This window comes from Sander lucioperca, chromosome 1 (genome assembly GCF_008315115.2).
Source record: "Sander lucioperca isolate FBNREF2018 chromosome 1, SLUC_FBN_1.2, whole genome shotgun sequence".
NCBI lineage: Eukaryota > Metazoa > Chordata > Actinopteri > Perciformes > Percidae > Sander > Sander lucioperca.
The window spans coordinates 3,048,456-3,073,779 of NC_050173.1; the positions used below are offsets into that span (position 1 = coordinate 3,048,456).

The following is a 25,324-nucleotide window of genomic DNA, read 5'->3' on the forward strand; positions in this document are numbered from 1 at the left end:
GCAGCTGTCGGGTCGCCGGTGAAAGTCCGCCTGTAGTGTTCTCTGTCCCACGGTTGTCTCCGTCATGCTGCCTGGCCCTGTACCCATATATCCATGCCCTGTACCGGGGTTAGCTTATGTTTTGGGGAAAGCAGGCTTTGCGTTCTCCTTTACCTTGTTAAGGTAAGCTAGGTTAGCCTCCTTGTGCGCGCTTCTCAAATGTACTTTCAAATTCATGGGATTTTTCCCTTTAATAAATTGCCCACTTATTTTACCACCTTCCACTGCAAGACACTTGCTTTTATCTGACACAGTCATAATGAAATAGGACTCTGCCGCTTTCTTCCGACTTTCGGTACCGCCATGATGCCAGGCGAGGGGCATGGACTATGTTGTGTTCAATTTAACATGGAATGTTGGAATTTCTGGGTTCCCAGAAACTATATATGTCTACGGCATAGACTGAATAAAACAGGTCTATGGTCGGAAATGTCAACTCTGAAAGATATAACATTATTTGCTTTATGAAAGACATTGACAAAGACGAAAACTAAGGACATTTACTCGATAATTTTATTTTAGTTAGTTTTGCAAACAGACATTACAGTTTTAGTTAGTTATCATTTTTTTTGTAATGCCTCATTTTTATTTTTATTTCAGTTACCGACAATGTTTTTTCCCACCTAGTTTTGTCACGATTTGTCTAGCGCAGGAACCCAAAAGCAGACCAGGACAAGGTAAGTAGAAAATACAAGGGGAGTATTTATTTGGGAATTGAATGTGGAAACGACTAGGTCCAGTTTGGTCGGCAAGGAGTGAGGCTGGAAGGCTTGAGGTTTCTGTGCTGATCCAAATGAGCTGCAGTGAAGTAGTAAGCCAGGCAGATGAGAGTAACAATCCAGGTGAGTAACTGTAGACAGAGGAACAGGCGGCAAATTAGCGACAGGCAAAGAGACAAAAACAGCAAAAGACTTTCCAAAACTAGAAGCTTGATACGAGAGATACGTGTCTGGTCACGGTTTATATGGTGCAGGGAATGGAAATCAGGACCGGGTGTGCAGATAGCAGCAGGTGTAAGTGGATGGAGAATCAGCCGGGATGTGTTCAGGAAAACTCAGGAAAAACGAACTTCAGGTTAGAGCAAAAACAAAACACTGGCAAAACAGGCTCAAGATGCTGGATTCATGACAAGTTTTCGTTATTTTGTTCGTTTTCGTTAATGATTATAACCTTGGCTGTGACAGGAGTGGCAATTGAAAGCAGCAGCACTTACACAGAAACCTTTGATGAAACCGCAGCAGTGCGTACTGGAGAGAAACTGAAACTAAAGTATCGATCTCATTACGCTGGTATTGATCAATATCAATATTGGTATCGATATTATTGATATTTGGATCGATCCGCCCACCGCTAGTTTGGAAGTAAAACCCTGTGTTAGGAAGGACTGGCCATTCAGACGTGGTTATTGATTGTTGTGTTACAACAATCCAACATGATAAATGTTCCCAAAAATGTCTGCAGTACAAAGATGAAGGAGACAGCAGTGCCTGTAGTAGAAAGTGAATAGATATCCATCTCAAACACAATCCATAAACTGTGCTGCACTATGCAGCATGTCAAGGTGGTGTTGTTTTGTTATCTGATCTGAAGTCACTCCACCAAGTCTACCGAGTTGCATTTTGGCAAAGATCTTTGAAAGAAGACTTTATTCCTGGTGCCTTTTGAGTAGATTAGATTTGTGCAAAGGTTTTAGAATAGGCTCAGGTGTCATGTTACGTCCTATGTCTTGGTTCAAGAATGGTCTGTTGCATCAGATGTGAATGGCATCTGGTCTTCGACTGTTCACCCACATATGCTGAGAGGCTAAAAAAAAGCCTAGTAAGAGGACCTTTGAGTGAGAGTAATTTGTCAAACAAACAAGGTCAATAATAAACTATTTTTATTTTCAGAGTTTTTTGTTACTTTAATTATATCAATTTTCCTTCAGTGCGATAAGGTCTTATTCAATTTGTACTTTACTGATTTACAAAATGGCGCAGTACTGTATTTAATAAGCCAAACGTGTTACATAACGCATTTCAAAAGGTCCACATTTGGGTGCAAAAAGATCCACCAAGCTACGCACACACACTGGAGCTATTAGCCTTTGTCTTCAGTGGAAACTAAATATGCAGAATTTCCAGTGAGGTGAATTCCCACTGGCACCAGGGACTTAGGATATCCTTCCAGCAGTGGTCTAGCCTGCGACAGCCCAAATGCTCGAGCATGATGCAAGCCAGTAAGGATCGCCCACACCGACATGACACGACTGCCTTTGACTGTCACACAACCCAATTAGTATTACTGAATGGAATTGTCTCCTATTTTGGTATGCCATTGGGTTTTTGCAGTGCACTTCCACAATTGAAGTGTGACATCCATCAACAGCACAGATATTATTAAGACACCATGCTGCCTGAAATCTTAATGCTGAGGCATTCAGGGCCTGCCCTGTGGGTTTGAAGTATAGGGGGATTGTTGATTGTTGATGATACAGCAGAGCGCAGATTTTATGCAGATTAACTTAGACAGTTTGTCAAACCCATCTGCAGCCCTGCTGTAATGGTTAGAGTGTCCGCAGACAGACAGTGATACTGTTAGTGTCAACTTGTGCTGTTTAATGTCTTCATAGTTCTTTTTATTGAATTTTACAATATACTGTACATAGATTAAGTACACAACAACAACAACAACAACAATAACAACAAAAACATTCCCACCCCAAATCAAACACCCAACCCCCCTGCTGTCACTCAAGAATGAGACTCTGGTGAATATAGGAATGTGCGACATAGTATTAAAAAATATCACAGCGTACACAATGCAAAGGCAGAACGAAAGCCACTTAGTATTGCACAGTGAAGTTGAAATGTGAAAAGTCATTAAGGCCCAATAAGTGGTGAAACAGAGGCAGCATGTCGAGTCCTGGAATGTCAAGAGTCACATCCAGGTGCGTATTAAGGGTCAGACATGATCATTTGAACATTTATTCCTGTACCAGTGTGGAGGGGTTTATCGAAAAAAGTCAAAAAAGATCTCCACACTTTGATACATTTCTTTTCAGAGCCCCACAGCATACATCTGATTTTTTCAAGCTTCAGATTAGACAACACATCCCTTATCCAGTGGGAGACTGAGGGCGGGGCAGCATCTTTCCACTTCAAAAGTATCAGGTGCCATGCCAAAATGGTAGTAAAGGCAACTACTGTATGGCCCCCAGCAGGTAACCGTATCCCCTCAGGAACAATTTCAAATAGTGATAGAAGAGGGTCTGGATCAATTGGGACTGCTAGAACTGTAGAGAGAGCCTTGAAAATACCCCTCCAAAACCCCTTAATATTGGGGCAGAGCCAGAACATATGAATCAGTGTTGCATCCGCAGACTTACAACTATGACATATAGGGTCAACCTGTGTGTATATTTTAGCTAGTTTGGCTTTTGAAAGATGCACTCGATGGACCACTTTAAATTGAATCAGAGAGTGTCGATCACACATACAGTAGATGTATATCTTAGCCCAGATCTCATCGATTGTTGCTTGAAGCTCCTGTTCCCACACAATTTTGATTTTAAACAAGGAAAGGCAGTCCAATCTAGAGATTAGTCCTAGAATAGATGAAATTGCACCCTTGTCTGAAGGCTTGGAGGACATGATGGCATCAATAATCCCGTTAGATGGTTTGTTGGGAAACTGTGGGAAAACTCCCTTAATATAATGCCTAATCTGTAAATATCTGAAAAAAATGGGAATTAGGTATATTAAAAGGCACAGGTCGGTTATTGGTAAACATAATGACCGCTCACCGCTGTCACCGTTTTTTGTGCCTCTGATTCATGTCTTCATGTCACTCCGCAAGTAGTCCATTCATTTGTCACGATGGAACTTTGCAAAGCAGAGCTCCACCAAAGAGCCTGCAATCGTTGCGGAAGGTTATCTGATGTGTTCTAAGAAATTTGGACGTGTGGGGCGAACTATTTCTTCCTTAGCTGAAGCCGACAACGGGACAAAATAAATGTAAGGAGAGACATAGTGGAGTTCCTATTTTCGTTTTGACAAGTATAATAAATTCTATAGTCTACCCCTTACATGACCTGGCAAGTGACATTCTAAAACGCATAAGAATAACTCCCCCGACATGCTTAGAAAATACTGCCTCTAGAGCCAGCTGCACAACGAGAAAATGTCATAGCATGATCAGAATAGCCTGACAACGGAGAAAATAATTAGGGCCCGAGCGCCAACAGTGGCGAAGGCCGTATTGAAATTGAAAGAATTATTAGGGCCTGAGCGCCGACAGCAGCGAAAGCCCTATTGAAAGTGAAGGAATTATTTCCCACAATCAACAAGAGTCCAGGCCTGAGGACATGTACAGGCCAATATTGACTTTTGGTCATAGTGCCCCCCGCTGGCAACAGGAAATCAGCCTTATATGACAAACATCATCCGATTTACTGACAGCGGCGAAGGCCCTATTGAAACTGAAGGAATTATTCCTTGCCTTTTTCAGGGGCTTAACATACTCAAAAACTCACCAAAATTGGCGGTCGCATCAAGCCTGGTGAAAATGTATGCATTTTTTTTTTTTTTTTTTAATAAATCTTTTTATTGGAGGATCAAGGATGTTACATTTTACAGGAAGTGAAACAGTTCTCCAGTTTCATTTTGAAAATGTATGTATTTTAAGGGTTTCGGGAATAGGCGCACAAAAATGGCTCGCTAGCACCCCCTTAAAAACAGCCCCTGCAGTACGTTTGATGTAGACTAACAAAATCTGGTATGCATATGTATCATGATACATACCTGATTGGAGTAATGCCCTAAACCCAACAGGAAATCCGCCATATTGAATTGAAAGTTGTTTTTTGGCCATTTCCACATGTCGTACTTAAACGAACTCCTCCTAGAGATTTCATCCGATGGACTTCAAATTTGGTCTGTACCATCTCAACACCTTAAAGATAAAAAGTTATTAAAAGAAAAACTTTTCGTCAAGCGCTGTGGGCGTGGCGGCCATTTTGAGTGTTTAGCGATGAACGAGAAAGTGGCTATAACTACAGTGTACATTGTCATATCTGCTTGAAATTTCCCACATTCAACAAGAGTCCAGGCCTGAGGATATATACAGGCCAATATTGACTCTTGGTCATAGCACCCTCCACTGGCAACAGGAAATCAGCCTTATATGACAAACATCATCCAATTTACATGAAACTTAGAATGTGTGGTCTACTTGTGATACTGAGCCGGCCCCTATACTTTAACCACACCCATGTACTCAGGCCACGCCCCCTTTATGCATTTTGAACCGTTTATAGTAGTCTTGTGTGAGGTATCATTGAACTCAGCAGAGAGTTCCTTTTTTGCCTTAATTAATTAATGCCCATTTAAATAAACTAAAATTCTTAATCACCACACGAAAAAAAACGACATAATTGTGTCCTGTTCACGAATGTAATAACGTAACCATTTCACGAACTGCCATGAGACTGGGCTAACCTGGCGGATGTGTGACACATGCTCCTCGGGGTTCTTGGAAAAAATTAGAATGTCATCAAGATATACAAAAACAAAACAGTTCAGGAAATCCCTCAGAACATCGTTAACCATAGCTTGAAACACGGCTGGGGCGTTAGTGAGCCCAAAGGGCATGACGAGGTACTCAAAATGGCCCAGTGGTGTATTGAACGCGGTCTTCCATCCATCCCCCTGCCGGATCTTAACCAGGTGATAGACATTCCGAAGGTCGAGTTTAGAGAAAAACGTGGCTCCCTGAAGAGGTTCAAAAGCAGAGTTGATTAACGGCAGGGGATATTTATTCTTGACCGTAATATTGTTTAACCCCCGAAAATCAATGCACGGACGTAAGGTTTTGTCAACAAAAATCTTCAAAAAAGAACCCGGCACCAACAAGAGACGACGAGGGACGAATGATACCTGCAGCCAGCGATTCACCTATGTATTTTTCCATCGCCTCTCTCTCAGGTCGAGACAGATTGTACAGACGACTGGATGGCAAAGGGGCCCGTGACAGCAACTCAATGGTACAATCGTATTATAGGTATATGGGGAGGTAACGAGAGCGCCTTGTCGTTACGGGAACAATGGGGGGTGCAGACTTTCCTTCAGCCGGAGGAACAGCTGAACCAAGGCAGTCTGAGTGACAACGACTGCTCCAACAGAGAATAGAGTGATGTTTCCAATTGATCTGAGGATTATGGAGGCACAACCAGCGGTAACCGAGGATAAGTGGAGTGGAAGAGGTGGACATGACTTTGAAACGAATGAATTCCCGATGGTTGCCAGACAAAACTAAGGTAATGGGGACAGTTTGATGCGTGATCTCCGCTAGGAGATGTCCGTCTAGAGATGTTACACGGAGGGGTTTAGGGAGTGGCACGATGGGAAAAATGGCTTGAGTGACTAGGTTATGATTTATGAAATGATCCTCAGCACCAGAGTCTATGAGAGCAGACAGCGGCAATGACAGAGTTTGATATTGTAAAGTAGCAGGGACTTGAAGTCAGGGAATACTGGGTTCTGGATCTGATTCAAGGCTCGCTAGAAGACCCACACTTACTAGCGAGCCTTGTCTTTTGGTCGTTTTGGACATTTAGCCAGAAAGTGTGAGGCACTCACCCGCCTGGAGGCGTTGCAAGTACGAGAGGTAGATGGTGTAGTAACCCGTACAGTATTATGTGACCGGCCGCCCCTCTCCCGGCACCACTCTCGCAACCTGTTGTCCAGCTGATAGCAAGAGAAACAAGACAAAACAGGTCACTTGGTTCATCTCGGGTTGCTAGTTCATCTTTAACTGAGTCATTCAAACCGTTAACAAAAGCTCCTTGTATCGCTTCCTCGTTCCATTTGGAATCTGCCGCCAGAGTCCAAAATTCTACAGAGTATTCTGCCACACTGTCCGTGCCCTGTCTCTGATTAAGCAGTCTTTTAGATGCGTTTCCAGCATGTTCTGGATGGTCGAAAAGAAATCAGCAAAGGTTAAACCAACCCTCTAAGCAACCCCAGTGCGTAATGTACCTTAGAAGACTCTGTAGTGAATGACAGCATTTTTTGTTGAAAAACCAGTCCGCACTGAAGCAAAAATCCACGGCACTTATTTAACTCTCCAGTGAAGGGCTCATGCAGGGCCGTTTGAAGGAATTTGGGGGCCCCAAGCAAAATGGACATGGAGGCCTCCCCAACCCCCCGCACGCACGCAAAGCCTACAGGAACCACAGCATAGCCATAAAGTTTAAGTTCACCCACACTTTATATAAATAAAAAAAGGTTTAAAGTGCATAAACTGCTGTTGCATAAACTGTGCATAAATAAAAAATGTTTAAAGTGCAAATACTCGTGTTGCATATACTGTGCATAAATAAAAAATAAAAAATTACAGTGCAAATACTGCTGTTGCATATAATGTGCATAAAATTTGAACATTTTCAACAGAACATTTGCAAAAAAAACACCACTGTACCATAAATGTCCATGGGCAAAAGTGACTGGTATTTACACAGTTTGGTGGGAATTCAATAGTGATTTGCACTGTTTTTTTTTCTAACAATATGACAGCACACACTTATCAGTTTAAACTCTGGGCTGTGCAGGATATCAGCTATAATTATAGAGCTTGTGGTGGTGGTACCTTGTGCTATAGAGGAAACATCAGCACTGAGAAGTGATGCATCTGTTGATGTTGAGGATGAAGTTGATGGTGTAGCTGGGAAAATAATTGAAAAAAAAATCTGAAATTAACTGTGTAGTACGTTTTACCATTTCACTGTTAGCATATTGAAAGAGGTCACTATTAACAGCTCAGCTCAGTGAGAGAAATTCACTCTACCTTCATCAATGCAGGTATCCTTAGGAAGAGCCTGAGGGCTGAGATATTTAAGCAAAGCACCTTGTGTTACAGGAAGCAGGGGAAAAGGACCCAAACGCAGAGAGAGACAGGCAGGCAGGAGCAGTGTTGAACTCAAAGATTTATTTCTTCCAACAAGCAAAAACAAAACAAGGGAGTCCTGTGAGCTTCAGGCAAAAACCCTTACCGGGGAGAAAAAGGAGAGACGGAAAACTTGACTGACGCAGACACACACAAACTGACACAAGGGGATACAAAACGATCTGACAAGAAACAAAGGGAACACAGGGGTTAAATACAAGAGGTAATGAACAAATGAGGGACAGGTGACACGACAGGTGAAACACATCAGGGCGGGGCAGGACAATCAACAAAGGCAAAAAGTAAAACTAGACATGACAGGACAGAAAACAGACTATCAAAATAAAACAGGAAACAGGAACCACTGACAAAAACCTGAAATCAACTAAACACAGAAACTTGACAACACCGAATACAGAATACAGGAATTAACCAAAAAATATACAATAAACCAGGAGATAACTAAACAGAATATACAAACACATGGAACATGAACAAATAAACAAAGACAACAGAAATGAACAAACTGGTAACAGAAATATCCCTAAACCATAACACCTTGAGGGAGAAAGAAAAGATGGTAACACTTTATAATAACAATCATTAATAGATGGTAAATTGATAGTTAATTAATCTTTAGTTAATTGTCTTTTTACTGTTAACAAACAATGAAATTATAATTAAATGTTTACTAATTATTAGTAGTGCTGTAAATTAACAGTTTATTGTAACACACATTATATCTATCATATAATATATTAGGTATCGGGTAATGATTAAACATTTTTTGTAAACCTTTAAGAAACCATTTTTAAAACATCTATAAACATTACATAGATAGACGGACCAGATATTCGTAACACTTTGTTAAGGGTTACTAATGCTTAAAAACATCCCACGCTAATGTTTGATGCACGGATTTTATTGTGTGGTTTTCCTAACCCCCATTTGGTAAATAGATTATCACGGTGGAATAGTTAGTATAGCATGCTAACGTTATGCCACTTTCATCAAAACCTATTACAAAGCTATAGCAATGTCATGTAATTAAATACGATAAACAGTGATTCTGGAACAGATCTGCGTCTTCCTTATCCCGTTAAAAAACATATTACAGTAGTATGTTACCATATTCCATCCATTCGAAAAAGAAGTTGCACTAACTGTTCGTTACAAGCAGCATTTGCCGTCAGTCAGGTTACAGGTAACGTTAGCTAACATAAACATATTTTTGCTAGCCTACCTGCTGCAAAATTACACCAAGACAAGTAGAGCTATTTTATCCAGTGTAATTTATCACTTACCACTATCTTGTTTTTTCTTATCCTCCTCTTCCTTTCTCTTCTTCCTTTTCTGGCTTTCTGAAGCATAATTCCGCTTCATGATGACTGCCGGCCAAGGGGGTAAGCTTCGCTTCAGAGCTCGAATCTCCTATGGCGCCATTTTGATGCTACAAAGCGATCACCCCCCGTTAGCATTCCATTGACTGCCATTCATTTTGGCGTCACTTTGACAGCGAATAACTTCACATCTGAAGCGTTTAAAGACTTTATTTGTCCATTGTTTATTTCTAAAGAAACACGACAATGTATAAAAGGCTCCATTACCTTGTACCTCACGTTATGGCTCCGTAGCAGACGTTTTTGTAAAAATAGGCTAACGATTGTGTCATAACCACGCGACTTACTGTCGCATAGTAGAGGAATTACCGTATAGTACAGGAGAAGCTCGCAGGCAGTTTAGACTTACATTAGCTGTTTAAGTTTAATTACTAATGTTAACTAGCATTTTAGTTAGCAATAATTAGCCTGTGTCCATGTTATCTCCTTACATATACCTACACTCTCCGTCTCTGCAAGATTGGGAATGATTGAGATTTCTCTTGGCACAGCTACCAGAAGACTTCCAACTTTCAGACACGTTGCTCACGTCACATTTACGTCGTCTCTCTCAGTTGGAGGCTGCGCAGTAACGCTCAGCGCTCACCGGAAAAGTGCTTCTAAAGGCCTTCACTGGTCTCCGTCCAGAGCAACGGGATCTGTTGGTCCATTCTTATATACAGTCTATGCTGCCGACCGAGGAGGTTTTGTATTTTGCCGGCAGCAGAGATCACGAGAGGGGCCCCTTGAGGGGTATCCCGATAACAGTGTCATTGCACTTTACTGACTATCAAAGGGGCGCTCACACAGTTTGTCGTTACATTTTATTCTTAACCAGTCGTTGTCTTGGGGCCCCAGGCCAGCTCGGGGCCCCAAGCAATTGCTTGGTTTGCTTGCCTTGTCGCGACGGGCCTGGGCTCATGAAACGGAGCCGCCGCCATGTCCGAGGAGACGGGTTGAGGGCTGGGAGGCTGAGGAGTAGAGAGAGGTGGAGAACTGCAGGCAGACAGATTAGCAACTTGAGTGGTTAGCTGGGAGACCTGTTTTAACAGGTGTGGATTGTTTTCTAGTAACATACGAATTAACTGGTCATGTTGTCCTAACAAAACTCCCTGGGACTGGATGGTGCGCTGGACGCCGCGTGTGATGTCTCTGTAGGGTCCATGGCCAGATCGTTCTGTTACAGCCCAGGCTCTGACCCAAAACACAGAGAATCACACGCAGACACAGTGTAGCAGTTATAAACGTTTTAATGAACGTCTGGAACTAAAGCAGCCGAGGACAGAAAGAGCTGAGCTGGAGGACTCCGACTGGATGGCGGCTGAGGCGGGCAGGCAGTGGTGCGTCAAAGCTCTCTCACAGGAATCTGAGCAGGAAGGTAGAGGTCTGAGTGGTGTAGAGCTGGCGGAACAGCAGGCTAACGGCAGCAAGTCTTTTGGCGTAGGTCTGAACAGAGAGGCAGACAGTTAAACGAAGCATGAGGAAATACAAGATGAGGACTAACTAGAACAGACAAGGTTATACACTGGGAGCCAAGTTACCACAGAGGTAGGTGCAACGATCTGGCGCCGAAGGTGAGCTCCGTCCGGGTCTAAATACCAGCAGTGGTTAGTGGAATCAACATCAGCTGAGGTAGATCAGCCGGCCACGCCCCTTGACCTACAGGCCCCTACTTAAGAAGCCTCATCTTGACTCCACAGTGTTGTCCAATTTTACAACACCAAACGAGTCAATGGCAGAATAAGCTGTTTGGCATTGGCAGAGAAGATTTGGCAAATTTTTCATGGGCACAACCCACATACTCAGCGCTGCTGCTCAACCCACAAATGCATGTTCCTTACAAATGGGGCACCATTTGAAAGGGTACTAAACAGGCTTTCCAACGGTATAAGATTTATTGCCAAAAAGCATTGTTACCACAGAGAAATAATCTATCAAACACAAATTTCCTTACTTTTTGTGCTAAGTTTACATTGCCTTTGGGGGCTATTATTATTATAGCACAACCTCATTTCATTGTCATGCAGATGATTTGCAAATTTATTTGCCTATGAAACCGAATGACAGTGTCGAACTAAACTCCCTGCTTAGTTGTATTAATGATATTAAGTTGTGGCTTTCACAAAACTTTCTTAACTGGAATGAAACTAAAACTGAGTGTATCATCTTCAGTACTTCAGGTACGCCAAACGGTCCAGCTTTGAGTTTGGGAGCTCTGCCTTCATACCTTAAGCCAGCTGTCAAAAATGTGGGCGTTACTTTTGATTACAACATGACATTTGACAAGCAGATCAGCAATGTTGTTAAAATGAACTTTTTCCAGCTTTGTCTCCTGGCTAATGTTAAGCCCTTCCTTAACAGGCATGATCTAGAAAAGGTGATTCATGCTTTTATTAGTTCAAGGTTGGATTAATGTAATGCTCTTTATGTTGGTCTGAATCAGACCTCCATTTCACATCTTCAACTTGTGCAAAATGCTGCTGCTCGCTTTTTAACAAATACATCTAGACGTGCACACATCACTCCCGTTCTCTACTCCCTACATTGGCTTCCTGTGCGTTTTAGAATCGATTTTAAGATTTTATTGTTTGTGGTCTCCCAACCTGCGGCCCTTTGCTGCATGTCATTCCCCCTCTCTCTCCCCTTTCATGTTTTCTGCTGTCCTATCGAAATAAAGGCTGAAAATGCCCAAAAAAGAAAAAAGATTTTATTGTTTGTTTTCAAGGCCTTAAATGGCCTGGCCCTGGAGTATTTGTCCGAGATTTTAACCCTGCGTGAGCACAACTGGTCTTTGCGGTCTTCAAATCAACTTGTTTTAGAAGTCCCATGGTCAAGGTATAAACGGTGGGGTGATAAGGCTTTTTGCAGTTGCTGCCCCAAGACTCTGGAACAAGTTACCCCCTGATATTTGGACGATTACAGATGTAGCTCTTTTTAGGTCCAAACTCAAAACCTATATGTTTAGAATGGCTTTTAATACGTAGCAGTGGTGTGACAATTTATCTCATCCCTCTAAAACACATTTCCTCGTTGCCTCTCTCCTCCCATGATTTCCTCGCGTCTCTCCCGTGCCTCCTCAGTGGGAGGGACTAAGACACAAGGAAGGGAGACAAGTGGAGGACTCGAGGAGGCAATTTAAGAGCTATGAGATGCAGCTTAACAATGGCAATGTTGGTCAGCCATTTGGTCCACCACTTTGTTTCTGACAAGAACTACTGGATTGATGCCATGAAAGAGAACAAACCCCAATTACTTTGGTGATCAAGACCAGAAGGTCAACATTTTTAATTCTCCAGTTAAATATCTCCATATTTACAGTACTTATACAGTAAAATATATATATATATATATATATATATATATATATATATATATATCAAAAATTCATCATGTGGGAGGCATGGAGAACTGTAGCAACAATCTTTGTGACTATATATATATATATATATATATATATATATATATATATATATATATATATATATATATTCCCAGATGATGAATTTTTGATTCTGATGGTTCCCTGACCTTTCTTCAAGCGACACCAGCAGGTTGACATTTTTTTGGTTTTCCAGTAAAATGTCTCCACAACTATCAAAAGGTTTAACACACAATTTGGCAATAACATTCATGGTTGATGAAAAATTGTAATGACTCTGGTGATCCCCTGATTTTCCGTCTATCATCAGGTCATCATTTTAATAATTTGGTTTATGCAAACCTAATGACATTCCCATCAGCCTCAGCTGTGCTTTGTGTTAATTAGCAAATATTAACATGCTAACACACTGCATTAAGATGGTGAACATGGTAAACTCTATACCTACTAAACAGCATGCTAACATTATCACTATAAGCATGTTAATATGTTAGCATGCTGAAATTAGCATCAGCTCAAAGCACCACTGTGCATAAGTAGCCTACAGCCTCACAGATCTTCTAGCAGGACTGTTTAAATTTGCAGTATGTAGCAGTTGAAGAACATATTTATATAGATATATCATTCTCTAATCCCCTTTATAGAACACTGATGACTCAAGTAAATATTGTCATCAATATAATGTATTGAAGATTAGCTATAACTATACAGCAGCAGTTAAGAAACAGACAAAACAGAAAAATTAATGCATCATTAACTAAGCCTAATCTTAGTGAACTACACAACATTGACTTATCTGATAAATAAATGTGTGTTAAGTTGTTATGTTGAACATGTTAGCAAACAGTTGCCTATTTAAATAGCAAGCAAAGCAACATTATCATTAATTTAGAGACATGTTACGGCCACCCTATTAAGTCCAATATTTATTCTAGCTCTGTTTTTGATCTCCACCAACTCCTGAGAGAAATATCGGTCTCTTTAGCTGCTAAATGTTCCAGTATGTTTACTACTGGTCTCTAACTGTGTCTGTCTGCTCTTTTTTGTTGTTGTTGCAGAATACAGCTCTTTTCAGTTTGGTTACATTTTAAATGGATATTGGTTCACTTGTTTCATAAAACCGTATACATTGTACTACAAATCCTTCTCTAATTCTCCTCCAGACTTGTGAGCAGTTAAATGAAAGAAAGGTGAACATTTAGTGGAGCTTTTAGTGATGTTATGATATTGTACATGGGATGTCATTGTTTGCACTGTGCTGAATGCAGTTTTCCTATGGAGATACTCCTTTTTGTACTGAACTTCTTTGCTCCAGAACACATCTTTGAAAATATGCTGACCTGACAAGCTTTTGAGAAGCTTTAATATGCTGTATGTATTGTGTGTATGTGTGTACGAAGTAGGAGAGGTAGGTATATAAACTGCTTTTCCATCTTTTGGGTGTCAATGAGGCTGAACTATAGGCTGATTGATTGATCAATAACAGGAGACTGTGGAAGAGGGGTGGAGGTATTGGAGAGAGGGGGGGAGGGATTGAGTGTTTGATATTACATAAGCCAGAGAATGTGAGCTGATGATTGATTGACATGGTAAGAGACAAGCTAAAAGCAAGGAGATGCATGACAAAAAAACTGATTGAAAAGAGACAGAGGGTAGTGATTGATATCACTTTGAAAGGATAAGAGACAGAAAGACTGGGTATTGGAGAGAAGAAGAGTGAACATAAAGAGAGGTGAATGTATATCTAAGGACAGTGTGAATAGGCATGGTTTTATTCACTTATGATTTATTATGCTGTGGTTAAACACAGTCACATTATTATTCACCTCAGAGTAAATCAGACCCTCAATTATACCGTCCATGTTTTTTTTAAGGATATCTTTATTGAGTAAGACACCTCTTAGTTTTTTGATTGGCTCCCATTTAAATTTTCTGATTAGAAAATGTTACTGCTAACTTAAAACCTCTCCATATCTGTTGTCTGATAAATTCAGAATAATGTACATTTCCGCAGAACTAATTCCATCAGTACAACAGTCATGTCATCATCACCACTCTGCTGGTTGGAGAGCATCTTTTACAACCAGAAAGAGTTATTATTCACTAATGAACTCTAATTACTTCATTTTAGTATTTAGGTGATTAACAATGAGCTCTGCTGTAATGAATAGAGGGAGCAGAAGGCGGTGGACAGTTTTGTAGGTTGGAATTACCAGGATTTTAGCATTGCTTTCTCTGAACAAAGCTGTCTAAAGAAGGTCCTTTTCAGGATAGAAACATTGTGATTAAGGTTTGTTCCAACAGACATTTAGCCTAGTGACAGGTATCTCTCTATGTGATGGGTGGCGCAGTGGATATGACACATGCCTTTGGTGTGGGAGATCTAGTTTCAATTCCCACTGCGATACATCAACCAATGTGTCCCTGAGCAAGACACTTAACCCATAGTTGCTCCAGAGGCGTGCAGCCTCTGAGATATATAGCAATTGAAAGTCGCTTTGGATAAAAGCATCAATGTAAATCTCTGTGTGTTTTTACAAGCTGTTCAACTAAGGCTGAGTTGAGGCTAGTTAGCATAGCTCCAGACGGGGGACATGAGGAGGACTGGACCGTGGTTAGCTACAGACGTGGCCGCCAAAACTAACAAGGCTTCACCGAGCTACCAGACACTACTGTTAAAACGGTAAAAAATCCATTAAATTTGTGATCTTTGTTTTACACCATTAATATAGTTTGACAGTACTGATTCATGGAATGCCCCATCAAGATGGTTCCTATATTCCTGGAACTAGGGATGCACCAGTGCCACTTTTCTTTAGACCAAGTACAACTACATGTACTTACATTTGGATACTTGCCGATACTGAGTACCGATATGAGTACTTAATAATACCATAACAGTTCTAACTTTGAAAACTTGTTTAATTTTCATCACGTATGTTTTTTATTCAATAACTAACTTATTTTACCAATCAATTGGAAACAAACTGATGGCAGAAAGAATGTCTCAAAGGTTTACAAGGTGCACCTGAATCCACCATGAGTTTTACGAGGAGCACCTAAATGGACCATGAAGTCCTGTGGTGCCCACATGCTTACTGTTCGTTGTGTGTTTACATAACAAACGGGCAAGGCAAAATGTTGGAACATCAGTGACTTTAGGGAAGCAGAAGGATTTTAAGCTACGGCTGTGTTTAGCTACAGACTGTTGCACCCTTTCGAGTGAAATAAAGCCACACTGTAGACCGTTTAGCTTTAAGCTGGCTATTAGATAACGGGAGGTTAATCCTCTCCGGGAGGATTGAACCATCACCTTATCGTGGTGGAGAGGTTTGTGTGTCCCTATGAACCTGAGGGCTGTGTTGTCTGGAGCTTTGTGCTCCTGGTAGGGTCTCCCAAGGCAAAGTGGTCTCAGGTGAGGGGCCAGACAAAGAATGGTTCAAAAACCCTATGAAAAAACGAGGTAGAGATGGAGTGACCCTGCCCGGAGGAAGCCCGGGGCCCCCGTCTGGAGCCAGGCCCAGATGGAGGGCCCGTCAGCGAGCGCCTGGTGGCCGGGTTTGCCACGGAGCCCGGCCGGGCACAGCCCGAAAAAAGCTACGTGGCACCTCTCTCTCCAACCCATGGGCCCACCACCTGTGGGAGGAACCGCTGGGGTCGGGTGCGCTGCCACATGGGTGGCAGTGAAGGGCAGGGGCCTCGACGGACCAGACCCGGGCAGCAGACGCTGGCTCTGGGGACGTGGAATGTCACCTCTCTGTGGGGGAAGGAGCCGGAACTTGTGCGGGAGGTGGAGCGCTACCAGTTGGATCTGGTGGGGCTTACCTCTACGCACAGTCTCGGTTCTGGAACCATACTCCTGGATAGGGGTTGGACTCTTTTCTTCTCCGGAGTTGCCCAGGGTGTGAGGCGCCGGGCGGGTGTGGGGATACTCACAAGCCCCCGGCTGAGCGCCGCTATGTTGGAGTTTACCCCGGTGGACGAGTGGGTCGCCTCCCTACGCCTGCGGGTTGTGGGGGGGAAAACACTGACTGTTGTTTGTGCGTATGCACCAAACAAGAGCTCGGAGTATTCGGCCTTCTTGGAGACCTTGAATGGAGTCCTGTATGGGGCTCCAGTGGGGGACTCCATAGTTCTGCTGGGGGACTTCAACGCGCACGTGGGCAATGATGGAGACACATGGAGAGGCGTGATTGGGAGGAACGGCCTCCCTGATCTAAACCAGAGTGGTTGTTTGTTGTTGGACTTCTGTGCTAGTCATGGATTGTCTATAACGAACACCATGTTCGAACATAGGGATGCTCATAAGTGTACTTGGTACCAGAGCACCCTAGGCCAAAGGTCAATGATTGATTTTATAATCGTTTCATCTGATCTGAGGCCGTATGTTTTGGACACTCGGGTGAAGAGAGGGGCAGAGCTGTCAACCGATCACCATCTGGTGGTGAGTTGGGTTAGAGGGTGGGGGAAGACTCTGGACAGACCTGGTAAGCCCAAACGGGTAGTGCGGGTAAATTGGGAACGTCTGGAGGAGGCCCCTGTCCGACAGACTTTCAACTCGCACCTCCGGCGGAGCTTTTCGTGCATCCCTGTGGAGGCTGGGGGCATTGAACCCGAGTGGACAATGTTCAAAGTTTCCATTGCTGAAGCTGCGGCGGGGAGCTGTGGTCTTAGGGTCTTAGGTGCCTCAAGGGGCGGTAACCCACGAACACCGTGGTGGACACCGGTGGTCAGGGAAGCTGTCCGACTGAAGAAGGAGTCTTTCCGGGATATGTTATCCCAGAGGACTCCGGAGGCAGTTGCAAGGTACCGAAGGGCCCGAACTGTTAATGTTGCCTGCTGCCAACTGAGGAGGTAATAGGGCGGTGGAAGGAGCACTTTGAGGAACTCCTAAATCCGACTAATACGCCCTCTATGGTAGAGGCAGAGCTGGAGGATGATGGGGGATTGTCGTCAATTTCCCTGGTGGAAGTTGCTGAAGTAGTTAAACAACTCCACAGTGGCAAAGCCCCAGGGATTGATGAGATCCGTCCAGAAATGCTTAAAGCTCTGGGTGTGGAGGGGTTGTCTTGGTTGACACGCCTCTTCAACATTGCGTGGAAGTCGGGGACGGTGCCTAAGGAGTGGCAGACCGGGGTGGTGGTTCCCCTTTTCAAAAAGGGGGACCAGAGGGTGTGTGCCAATTACAGGGGTATCACACTTCTCAGCCTCCCCGGTAAAGTCTACTCCAAGGTGCTGGAAAGGAGGATTCGGTCGATAGTCGAACCTCAGGTTGAAGAGGAACAATGCGGATTCCGTCCTGGTCGTGGAACAACAGACCAGATCTTTACTCTCGCAAGGATCCTGGAGGGAGCCTGGGAGTATGCCCAACCGGTCTACATGTGCTTTGTAGATCTGGAGAAGGCGTATGACCGGGTCCCCCGGGAGATATTGTGGGAGGTGCTGCGGGAGTATGGGGTGAGGGGGTCCCTTCTCAGGGCCATCCAATCTCTGTACGACCAAAGCGAAAGCTGTGTCCGGGTTCTCGGCAGTAAGTCGGACTTGTTTCAGGTGAGGGTTGGCCTCCACCAGGGCTGCGCTTTGTCACCAATCCTGTTTGTAGTATTTATGGACAGGATATCGAGGCGTAGTCGGGGTGGAGAGGGGTTGCAGTTTGGTGAGCTGGGGATCTCATCGCTGCTTTTTGCGAATGATGTGGTCCTGATGGCATCATCGGCCTGTGACCTTCAGCACTCACTGGATCGGTTCGCAGCCGAGTGTGAAGCAGCTGGGATGAGGATCAGCACCTCTAAATCGGAGGCCATGGTTCTCAGCAAGAAACCGATGGAGTGCCTTCTCCAGGTAGGGAATGAGTCCTTACCCCAAGTGAAGGAGTTCAAGTACCTTGGGGTCTTGTTCGCAAGTGAGGGGACAATGGAGCGGGAGATTGGTCGGAGAATCGGCACAGCGGGTGCGGTATTACATTCAATTTATCGCACCGTTGTGATGAAAAGAGAGCTGAGCCAGAAGGCAAAGCTCTCGATCTACCGGTCAGTTTTCGTTCCTACCCTCACCTATGGTCAGGAAGGCTGGGTCATGACTGAAAGAACAAGATCCAGGGTACAAGCGGCCGAAATGGGTTTCCTCAGGAGGGTGGCTGGTGTCTCCCTTAGAGATAGGGTGAGAAGCTCAGTCATCCGTGAAGAGCTCGGAGTAGAGCCGCTGCTCCTTCGCGTCGAAAAGAGCCAGTTGAGGTGGTTCGGGCATCTGGTAAGGATGCCCCCTGGGCGCCTCCCTAGGGAGGTGTTACAGGCACGTCCAGCTGGGAGGAGGCCTCGGGGAAGACCCAGGACTAGGTGGAGGGATTATATCTCCAACCTGGCATGGGAACGCCTCGGGATCCCCCAGTCGGAGCTGGTTAATGTGGCTCGGGAAAGGGAAGTTTGGGGTCCCCTGCTGGAGCTGCTACCCCCGCGACCCGATACCGGATAAGCGGACGAAGATGGATGGATGGATGGATGGAGGTTAATGTTGCCTGCTGCCAGGTGTAAGGCTAGCGTCACATGCAGTGATGCATAAAGTGGTATCGGTTGCGGTTGTATGGGAGTTTTACGATTATGAGTACGTGAGCACAGTATCGGTATCGGTGCATCCCAACCTGGAACTCTCTTGGACACTCCTCTATCCATTCATTGACTTATATTTGAGGTGTGATCTAGTTAGACAATGTACTGAATATGCCATTAACCTAAGCAAAGGGTTAATATTTCCCACAATAGGCACATATTATTCTCCTTGGATAAAAACAACATGATTTGATTGATGATTTGATTCCTTCAAGACTGATTTAATCATCATGTCAGTCAGGCCGCCACTGTAAACAAGAACCTGTTCTTAATGACTTGCCTGTAAAAATAAAGGTGAAATAAAAATAAAAATCATATCATGGTAGAATGTGCCTTTGGTGGTTTAAGTTGCCTGATGGATTCCACACAATTCAGTTTTCTCTTGGGACAGGCTTTGTGTCACATTCACTCGACATTGTTCTTTTCTTCCACCCAGGTGTCAGAGCTCAGTAGCACAGAGCACACTGCTTAAAGGGGAACCATGTGTCATTACTAAAGGCCTACTCTACCTACTGATGATGGATTCCTCCTGACCCTGTCTACCTGCTCTGCAGGTGCACACTTGTGGCCATACACTTACCACAGGTCAGCTGCCATGCTGTCTGTGCTCACACCGTGCACCAAAATCTCATTAAATCTACAGCCACATAATTCTTAACCGGACAGGTGGGGTATTAAAAGGGTACATTTTGTGCTCCTTGGTTGCGTAAAAGAACATGGTGTTTTTGTTTTATTCCCTATGAAATTTATGCAAAAGTTGTTTTTCAGTTGTAAAAAATATGCCACTGAACAGAGCTCTGCACAGCAAACAGCACCTTCATCACACAGTGTGCCAAGCACAAATTGCTTCAGCTTTAAGACTAATCCACCAAGGCTGGTACAGATAAACCCCATTATAATTGGAGCATTCTCTGATCTAATCAGACTTGCTGGCCATGATGCCTGCAAATTACATACATCATAGCAGTCGTTCTGAATGGCCACGCTCACCCGGCTTTTACGGCACCTCTCAAAGCTGTTGCTGGAGTTGGTGTGGCCAAGTGTCAGTAAATTGGCTGTGATCTTGTTTTGTATGGTTCAGGTTACAAATTAATATTTTATTCACCAAATAATGAAATTTAGAATAGAATTTGTAATTTGTAAGACCGTAACAGGTGCAAATTGGCTTTATTTATTGTCCAGTGCTGTTAGGCAGTTTTCATCGTAGTGTGCCAAGTTTCTGATTTGATTGTGTTGGTGATGCAGCATGCTTGCTGGGTAATTGTGGCCTGAGTGATTAGGCTAGCATGAGTGGATATCAAAAATGTACACATGCTTTTACATTTTCTAGCTTTGAGGCAAAAAATGAATTTTGAATCAACTGATCTCATTTAAAGTATATGCACAAATGCATTCAATTACACTTTTGTACAGCATAGTGCATGTCAATGTTAATGCAAATGCAATAATTGACAAAAATCTTATTTCTGCCCCATATCACAGATTTCTAAATGAGAATGTTGGACCATCTGTCTGTGAGCTGAACCTGAAGCTCAGTTGGGTCATACAGAAAGACAATGATTCAAAACACACAAGCAGTTCTATACCAGAATGGCTGGAAAGAAGCACGTTTGAAGTTTTGGACTGACCTGGTCCAGACCCAAAGTCTAGACTAAAGCCCTACTGAGAGGCTCTGGCAGAAACTGAGGTGAACAATGAATGCTAAAAACTCTGGCTGAATTCAAGGACTTCAGCCTGTAGGATATGGATGGATTTGGTATCTATATTCTTATCACTTGTTGGAGAAGTTGAACAACAGGATGATTCTGCAAAACCTCAGTGTAGCTTCACGTATTCCACCCCTCTTCCCTACCTTCTTTATTCTGTACTCTTTTGGAACTTTTATTCCGCTCCCTTGTTTCTCCTCTACACTTCCCTTGTCTCCTGTCCAAATCCTGGTAATCTGCAGTGACATTTTATTGCACAACAAAATAGTTGACCCTCACACACAGACAGGGAGAGATGTGGGGGGGGAGAGTGAGAGAGACTGACATTTGCACACACCATGTGGCTGCTAACATGAAGAGTGTGAGGTGATGTGACCAAACTTGAAGCCTCCAGTTTTAACTCACACCTCAAAAACCCCTGCTACTGTTTAGTTTGACCTACCAGTGTGTGTGTGTGTGTGTGTGTGTGTGTGTGTGTGTGTGTGTGTGTGTGTGTGTGTGTCTGTGTGTGGAATAGTTTAGCTTGAATGTCAGGGAAGGTGGAGGCTGTGCCTATGTACAAAGAGGCATCAACTAGTTAACATGTAAGCGGCAACCTGCAGTCACTAGTTGCAGTTCCTCGGGCCAACATGTTAACTAGTGCGCACCATGCAAATGAAGTAGGCGGGACAGAACAACATCCTGAGTCCTGATTGGTTTGTATCTTTTATTTTAAACTGGAGAGCCGTTAAATCCCCCTTTCCCCTCCTCCTCATTAGCATTGTGCCCTACTAGTTAATTAGTGCGCACTTTGGCATTTACTAGTTAATTAATAGACATTTTGAACTGCACTAGTTAACTAGTAAAGTCCAGAAACAGTCCAACTAGTAAACTAGCAAGTTTTTATTTTAGCTTTAACTAGTGGAGGAACCTGACGTCTGATATGAAGGATATGGAATAAATGCTTTAATGGCTTGCTGATGTTACAAAACAAACACGTGTAACTGAGGGCCAATAAATAACAGATGCTGTACAATACATGTATTAAGAAGGTGCTGTTAATAAATAATAGGGATGAGCGAGTACAGCATTATCTGTATCTGTATCTGTATCTGTTAACCATATGAATTATCTCTATCTGTATCTGTACTCGGACTGGGCGGGGCCTAACCCGGAAGTGGACAGGATTTAACCCGGAAGTGGGTCGGGTTGTCTTGAAATGGGCGGGGCTTTAACCGGTATGTTATTTTAAGCATGCAATTGATATGGGTTGATCAAAAATTGTTATATTTATTGCTGATTAGAAAACTATTTACATGACAGCATCAGCATTGAGCTTCAGATCAATGGTTTTGATCACGATAACAAACAAACTATATACAGAACAACAATGAATACAACACATGCGGTTGCAATTATGAAGTAAAATGTAATGAACAAGAGTTTTCATACTCAAAATAACTTTCTTTTTTTAACTTTTAATTTTTTTATGATCAGTGTGATTTCTTTTTGGTTCTTTTTTTATTTATTTTTTATTTCCACACCAGGTATGTGTGTGTGTGTGTGTGTGTGTGTGTGTGTGTGTGTGAGTGAGTAACAGAGAGATAGATAGAGAGAGAGAGAAAGAGAGAGAGGGGGGCGGGGGAGACTGTGTTCTACGGATCAAATAGTCCAACGCTGTTTTTCAGATCTGTTTAGAGCCAGCTGACGGTTTAAAAAAGAAAAAAAATCTCCGACAGGCAGAGACGCAACGCGAGTCGCATTCTACCAAGCACTACGTCTGAACAAACCCCACGTTTACCAGAACTCTACTGGTTAATAAGTAAGTACTACAAACCGAAGTAAAAAACAAACCTGAAGCTGAAAAAAACCTAAACGTTAACGGAAAAGACCCGCGAACCTGAGTGACTGAGGGAGAGACAGACAGAGAGAGAGCTGTTCTGTGTGAGTGAGCAGAGCGGGACACACACAACAACACAATAAATCTATCAATGTATGTGTGTAGGGGAGGGGCGCTGTGACGACTAGCCTATCACAGAACGCAGACACAGTCAGCTACCCAATGAAGATTTTTATTCAATCCGAGCACAGATATTGACTCGTATTACTCGTATAATACTCGTATTCGGCAAAAGTGCTTTATCCGTACCGGATACTCGTTTCAGCCGAGTATCCGGCTCAACTCTAGTCGCTTCTTAGCCGGATTACATCTCGCCATGTCGTAAATTGTAGGGGCGAGGCCTCAAAACCGAGAATATATTGAGGCGTGATATTTAAATTACGATTGTTTCCAGCCGCTGCATTTATCAATGTACGACCATTCTTACGCTCTGATTGGTGTGATACGAACGTTTCATGAATCACACATGAAGCCTGTCGTAAGATGATTTCTGCGCTCATATCTGAGCTGGTTTCTACAATAGATTGATAAATGAGGGCCAGCATTTCAACTTAGCATGCTTTCTTAATATCTGATGACGCATTGCTGTAATTTTTGGATTTATTACAGTAAATATATTAGATATTGGACCTTTAAATACTGGGCACTTAAACATGCTGTTTTTTGCAATCCCTTTTAAATTTGCCAGTTGTAGGGGTGGAGTTAACGTAGCTCTCAGCTAGTGATAGCCAAATGAAGCCTCATGAAGCTTCATGAACAATTTTCTTTATTTACTGAGCCCACTAGATGGCGCTCTTAGTTTAAAGGAAAAGGGTCAAGGTATGACAATTCAGTCTGCTTTTAAAAAGAGAGCACCATCTTCTATCTTGGGCAGTAGCTCAGTCCATAGGAACTGGAAGGTTGACGGTTCAAGTCCCTGTACAGACCAAGTACGGAGTATAGACTGGTAGCTGGAGAGGTGCCAGTTCCCTTAAGCAAGGCACAGAACCCCAACTGCTTAGGGTGCCTTCATTTCCTGCCCCCTCACTCTGCCATTTATCCATTAATGCATATATAAGGTCCTGTTTGTGCATGTGTATTTCGGGCCTGTGTGTTTTAATTTACTTTATGACTGTTTGCAAATTCATACCTCTGCTGAAGTGTTAAATTCGACGAGACGAGACAGCACCTTTCAGCGTCATTAAACGCTGGCTGTGCCAATATCGTTGCCATCGTCGAAAAAGACGACACTAAAATGTAGTTTAAATGTCTCTCTCTCATACATACTCACACCCACACACTCACATTGTCGGCTGAGTCCGTCTTTGTACTCGGTCCGGTTCTGGTGGTTGATTAATGCATATTTTTGCAGATTGGCTCTCAATCAATCAATCCGGATGTGTGGCACACCGCCATAAGTCTCAATTCAATTCAATTTTATTTATAATATCGGACTTCCGGTGGAGAGAGGAATGGAGTAGACGCACACTCTCCCGAACTGACCTGAAAAAACATAACTTTTTACAACCCAAATTCGATACGACTCTTTAGTAATAGTGAGTAATATCTTTTACACGCTTCATGGCTTCCAGAACCAGGCTGGCTAAGGAAAAACAAGCCCACCAAAGAGACGAATCGTCCGCCCCTGCTAGCCAGTTTAGCATGCCTGCCCTGGCTAGCTTACTGGAGGAGCACCACCAGTCCATATCGGCAGGGTTGTCTGCTGAGCTCAGGTCGGCGTTTACCTCTCTTGAAGCTAAACTAGACACAGTACAGGCCACAGTGACTGACTTTGGTGAACGAATTGCGAGTTTGGAGAACAACGCCAATTTAACCGAAGGGCGCGTTCTGGCCCTTGAAGTATCATGCTCCACTTTATCAGTGGCTTGTGCTAAGCTCAAAACCAAGAACATCGATTTGGAGGGACAAAGCCATCGTACCAACGTCAGGATTGTCGGCCTGCCCGAGTCCATAGAAGGTTCCACGACCCACAACCTTTTTTTCTGAAGTCCTGATGGAGATATTCGGGGACCAAGTGCTGCAAACCCCACCAGAGCTAGACCGGGCCCACCGCTCACTAGCTGCTAAGCCGCGGCAGGGAGACAGGCCCAGGCCTGTGATAATATGATTTCACTGGCACCAGACTAAAGAGCTGGTAATTCAGGAGGCCCACAAACGGAGGAACGACCTCAAGTATCGTGATTCGCCGGTCCGCATCTACGAGGATTACTGCCCCGACATCTTAGAGCAACGTGCGGCCTACCGCGATGTCGTAAAGCATATCTGAGGGGACAAGGTATCTCGTTTGCCTCCCGGCAGAAAAAGGCGGACACAGAAAGGATGGTTTGGCTCTCGAATCAACTATTGCAAACTGATGCCGCCACCCCCACTCCCTCTCTTTATGACCAACGTCTTACAGTTTTATAAGATCGCTA

General features: G+C 43.5%; 2 long non-coding RNA genes across 2 annotated transcripts; one reads left to right on the forward strand and one right to left on the reverse strand.

Annotated features, from left to right (window-relative positions):
• The first annotated feature begins 1,071 nt into the window (after nucleotides 1-1,071).
• LOC116065566 lies at nucleotides 1,072-20,457 on the forward strand. The gene is made up of 3 exons (XR_004108758.2): nucleotides 1,072-1,170; nucleotides 19,769-19,774; nucleotides 20,448-20,457. It is a non-coding gene; the product is annotated as an uncharacterized LOC116065566 (long non-coding RNA).
• LOC118495254 lies at nucleotides 12,350-15,783 on the reverse strand. The gene is made up of 3 exons (XR_004897597.1): nucleotides 15,771-15,783; nucleotides 14,039-14,042; nucleotides 12,350-12,483 (listed from the first exon to the last, which is right to left on the reverse strand). It is a non-coding gene; the product is annotated as an uncharacterized LOC118495254 (long non-coding RNA).
• Nucleotides 20,458-25,324: the final 4,867 nt, after the last annotated feature.